Consider the following 6,000-nt stretch of genomic DNA (forward strand, 5'->3'; position numbering starts at 1 on the left):
TTCTCTGTTTCTTTTATATGAAAATAGATTCATTAAGCTTTAATTTGATATCTCATTCAGTCTCTGATTCAATTTCTACTTTTTTGTGATTTTTAAAATCACGTCACTGCTACTGTCCAAAACAGTTTTATTGCTAATTCACTCTTTCACACTTTCTTTGTATTAACCTCATTTTAACATACATATCACAAATCATTTTCACCACATTTCATACATCACAAGTATAGGCCCATGATCACAAGATCACCATAAAATCATCCTCATGTATAACTTACTTGTTTATAATCTTACCACATCCTGGTCACTTAATGAACACATCATTCACATAACCAAGTTCCTGCACTTATTCATCACAACACTCACAAAGTAATACATAGAGAGTCTCCCGTTGAACACTTCGGAATATAATTCGGATACATGGAAAGTTTGCACATAAGTGCCACATATGTAGCCAAAATATTTGGTACACATAGTAGCCTGCACTTAGTACTACACATGCGACCAATTATCCGGTACACGTAGTAGCCTGCACTTAGTACTACACACGTGATCGAAGTTATCGGGTACGCATAGTAGCCTGCACTTAGTACTACACATGCGACCTAGCTACATATATCCCGTAGCTCTCTTGTCTACATGGTGTACACATAGTATCACCCATGCGACCTAGCTACATCATAATGTCTTGTAGCTCTCTTGTACACATGATGTGCACTTAGCACCATACATGTGACCTAGCTAAATACTATCTGTATCATCCAATCTTTCCAAAGGTTCAACTGGGATTTCTCTTTCTTTTCCAACAATTTCACCAATCAAGTAATTATCCACAAACATATTTCCAATATTATTATAAAATATCATAATACAAGTAATATTGATGTATTACTTACATATAAACTTACATCTTATTTAATATCAAGGCAATAACATTAAGTTACACATTGCCTTATTAAAAATCATATGAACTTACAATTTCCTATAATATCTATAATCATAGAAATCACATTTATGTATGATAATTCAATGCACTTCATGTACCATAGACATATTTTTAAATCAATTCATAAACTTGGTACCATAATCATTTAATTTAACATAATTCAATTAATTCACTAAATTTAACTTTCAAATTAAATTACAGCATTATTGCTGTATTATTATCATACCAACTTACATACTTTCAACACCTCAAAAATTATAATAAATATATCAATTTTACATTGAAACATGCATAAATTAATGCTTATTATACATATGAACTTACCTCGATACTAAAACGGCCATTTAACCAAATTTCCCATTTTTCTCTCATTCTAGTTTCAAATCTCGTTTTCTGGGATCTGAAACATGATATTTTACTTGTTTAATTAATTTACTATTCAAAATAGTCCTTAACTCGAACTTTGGAAAATTTACAATTTTGCCCCTAAACTTTTGCATGTTTACACTTTTGCCCCTAGGCTCGGGAATTAAACTTCATCCATTATTCTTATGTTTTATGACATGCTGATCACTTTTCTATTCTATGGCAATATCAAATTCTCACTCTAACATATACTTATGACTATTAGGTATTTTTACCGATTAAGCCCTTTTACTCGTTTTCACTTAAAACCGAGTAGCACAAGTTGTCTAACATAATTTAAAACCTCATATTCTATCATAAAACATCAAAATAAACACATTTCACCTATGGATATTTTTCCAAATATGAGCCCTAGCTTAAATTATTGCTAGAATAAGCTTAATCAAATTACCGGGATTCCAAAAACGTAAAAATTATTGCTAGAATAAGCTTAATCAAATTACCGGGATTCCAAAAACGTAAAAAACTTGAAAAACAGGGTTAGAACGGACTTACTATTGAGCTTGGAAAGCTTGAAGGCCCTAGCCGTGGTTTCCCCCATGCTAATTTCGGCCTCCATGAAAAAGATGAGTAAATTTTGGCTTTATTTTCCCTTTTTATTTCTTTTAATTACCAAATGACCAAAATGCCCTTCCTTACTAAACCTTCAAAAATTCCATCAATGTCCAATTTTTGTCCATCACTTAGAAATTGGTCAAATTTCTATTTAAGACCTCCTAATTAATATTTCAAAGCAATTTCATACTAGAAACTTCTAGAATGCAAGTTTTGCAACTTATTCAATTTAGTCCCTAACTTCAAATTGAGCACTTTATGCATAGAATTTCTTCACGAAATTTTCACACAATCATGCAATCATATCATTGACCTCAAAATAATCATAAAATAATTATTTTTATCTCAGATTTTGTGGTCTCGAAACCTCTGTTCCAACTAGACCCAATTTTGGGCTATTACAAATTCATTGATGAGGTTTGTGCTATAAGGCAAGCAACTCAAGAAAGTATCCAATCACAACATGAGTGGTATAGAAGGAAAGAATTCAGACGAAGTACTGGTGGTTGGAATAACATTTACGAAGAAGGGCGATCTTCTCATGGATCAACTAGAGAATATCATAGAAAAAGATTAAGGAAATCCATCCCAAGTGAGTCTAAGTTTACCTTAAGGGGAGCTATACTTGAATTGGCTAGAAGCAAAAGTTCAAAGCAACCAAAGATCAGTAACACTTTTTTAAAGACTTTTCGAAGGAAGATAGGTGAAGCGGTATCTAAATTTTTAATATATGAAAGACTTCCTTTTCAATTAGAAAGCTCTCCATGGTTGTATAACTTAATTCAAGTGTCAATAGAAGTTGGAAAAGGTGTAAAGCTCCCAACACCTTATGAGGTTTCAGATGTGTATTTGGAGTCAGAGTATCAACAAGTTCGTGATTGGGTAAATGGACTAAAGACTCATTGGAAAGAATTGGGTGCAACTCTAATGTGTGATGGTTGTTTGAATCAAATGCACATCATTAATTTCCTTGTTTATTACAGTAAAGGAACAATTTTTTGGAAATCGGTAGATGTCTCAAGTGTTCGTAGTAGAGATGCTGCATTCTACTACAGTTTGTTAGATTCAATTGTAGAAGAAATTGGAGAAAATCGTATTTCCAAATAGTGATTCATAATGAGGCAGCAATAAAAGATGCTGGAAAAAAATTAATGTTGAAAAGAAAATATCTATACTGGACCTAATGTGCAGTTCACTATTTAGATTTATGCCTTGAAGATATTGGGAAAAAGCCCAGTGTAACAAAAGTTTCAGATGAGGCAAAGAAAGTGACTTGCTTTATATACAATCACATTTGGACTGTTGATTTGATGAAGAAGTATACACAAGGGAAGCAAATACTTCGACCCGCTCTTACTCGATTTGTAACTCATTTCATTCAACTTGAAGAGATAACAAGACAAAGCAAGGTCTGAGACAAATGTTTAATTCAAAGGTCAGTATTTTACAATTAGTTAATATAATTACTGAAATATAGCAACCTTTAATGATTTTATTAGTTCCAAATAATTTAAATTATATTATTTTAAAATTTTTCTTATGAATATATAGAATTTAAAGAATCAAAATGGGGACAGCAAAAGTTAGGGTCTGTTTATGAAGCCAAAAAAATTGTTTTGGGAAAAGAGTTTTGGAAAAAAGCCAATGACATCATAAAAATTTACAAGCCCCTAGTAAAAGTATTGAGACTTGTGGATAGCGATGAAAAGCCAACAATGGGCTTTATTTATGAGGCTGTTGATAAAGTTAAAAGAGCAATTCAACAAGATTGTTGATATTTCACTGAGTACGAAAATATTATTGACAATAAATTAAATTTTATGCTTTCCGACTTGCATTCAGCTGGTAAGATAAAATGTTTCATATAATTAAGAACTATTTTTATATTTTATTATTTTAAGCTCTAGATTATTATTATTTGATGATATTTTTATAAATTATACTTAAGTTATTTTCTCAATCCTCAATTTCAATTTGGGGTGGAGCATTCTGAGAATGTACTAATAGAAACATTAGAAGGTACATGATTAGTAATTGAAAGATTAAAACATTCTCTTGATACTCAAGTCAGAATGGTTAATCAGGTTAGATTCAAGTACTATTATTTGTAACTTAGTTACATACTTTGAAATAGATTTTTATTTTTATTTTTAATTTATCTTTTATTTATGCAGTTGTTACTATTTAGAGATAAACACGAGACATTCGGTACTCCACAAACACAAAGAGCTTGGAAGCAACTGAATCTGGGTAAACAGTTAATTAAATTATTTAATTTAATTTATATTATTTAATTATATTATACATTTTGAAGTTATTTTGAAATTTAAATAATATTATGCAGCTGAGTAGTGGATAATATACGGCACATGTGTTCCCGAATTACAAAAATTAGCAATTAAAGTGCTTAGTCAAACAACTTCTGCATCAAATTGCGAACGAAATTGGAGCACATTTAGTTATATTCACACCAAGGCAAGAAATAGGTTAAAGTATAAAAAACTTGAGAAACTAGAGTTTACCTATTATAATATGAGGCTTCAGATAAGACATCAAAAAAGAATGAGCATTGATGATATAAACTCTACTTTTAATCCTGTCAGCCTTGATCATATCTTTGAAGATGTTGATGTACTATCAGAATGGCTTCATGAGAAAGAGAATCCATTGTTAGATGGTGAAAATGCTGGTGTGTTGCTTATGGATACCTCTGATGATGAAATGGATGTTGATTAATCTCAACAACAAAATTTGTCTCATTCAAGTTCTATTTCAATGCCAAGTCAGAGTGGCAATGGACCTGATGGTGGTGGTTTAAGTCCAATTGATGAGGATGATGGACATAGTGGTGATGGAGGTGAAATTAGGTCTTTTAGTCGGTATGGAGGAGAATATGGGGTTGGTACCACTAGTGGAAATTTTTGTGATAGATTAGAGTTTGATGGAAATATGTTTCTTGAACCTAGGAGAGATAGAAGTGAACCTAGAGCTCTATCAAAAAGAAAAGACAAGAAGCATACTTCTATAAGCTCTTCCTTTGGTAGGAGATCGAGTTCTAGTAACCTTGGGTATAGTGATTCATCTACTAGCACTCAAGGTTTTTATCCACCAGAAGAACCTTCATATTTTCAACCTTCACATTGTTATTCACAACCATATGGTTATTATCCACCATTTCCTAATTATGGTGCACCATACCAGCCTCAAATGCATCCTCCACCACCAATGTATGACCTACCTCCACCTCTCATGTATCTTCCGCCTCAAATATATCCTCCATATCAATTATATGAAAACCAAGGTGAAAATGTTACTTTTTTGGATATATTTTTGGACAAAGGCCAGGAGAATCAAGTCAAGAACGCTCTCAAAGTGAAGGTGAAAGATCTGATCCTTCTCGTTATTCCACTAATTGGTGAAAACTAAATCGTACCACTACCATTATTTGTAAGGTATGTTTTTTTTTAAAGAAAACTTTTGTTAATGTTCTTAATTTTGATGATATTAAAACATTTAAAATATATCGTTAGATAAATGAATGGAGTATATTTTATGAAAAGATAATTAAGAATCGAAGCATGTTAAACTATATATGAAAGTAGAATGAGAGTAAGAATAAGTGGTAGGAAATAGAAATAATAAATGTGAATCTATATATTTATCTATTCCTTTTTTCCTTTTGCAATATAGTATGTTTATATCTTCACCATCTTCAAAGCTGTCAGTCAAGAAATATTGAAGACATTGCTCAGGTATGAATTTTCAATTATTTTATTTATAAAAACTTTCAAACTTATTAAATATGATAAATGTTTAATATTTCCTTTTTTTACTTTATTATTAGTTAATTTATCATTCTTAGAAAATTCGTAAATAAATATAAGAATAATTAATGGTTATAAAAGTTGTGTTCTCATATTATATTAATAAAAGTTCATAAGTGTTAGAAAACCAATTTATTCACAGTTAGGGATTTAAATTGCGGTTGCGACCGCGATTTCGATTGCGAACATAATGGATGCTATTGTGGTCACTGCGGGTATCGCGGTCGTGAATTTTTTAAAAACTCGCACAAC

The sequence above is a fragment of the Gossypium hirsutum genome, chromosome A07, assembly GCF_007990345.1.
Source record: "Gossypium hirsutum isolate 1008001.06 chromosome A07, Gossypium_hirsutum_v2.1, whole genome shotgun sequence".
In the NCBI taxonomy this organism is placed as follows: Eukaryota; Viridiplantae; Streptophyta; class Magnoliopsida; order Malvales; family Malvaceae; genus Gossypium; species Gossypium hirsutum.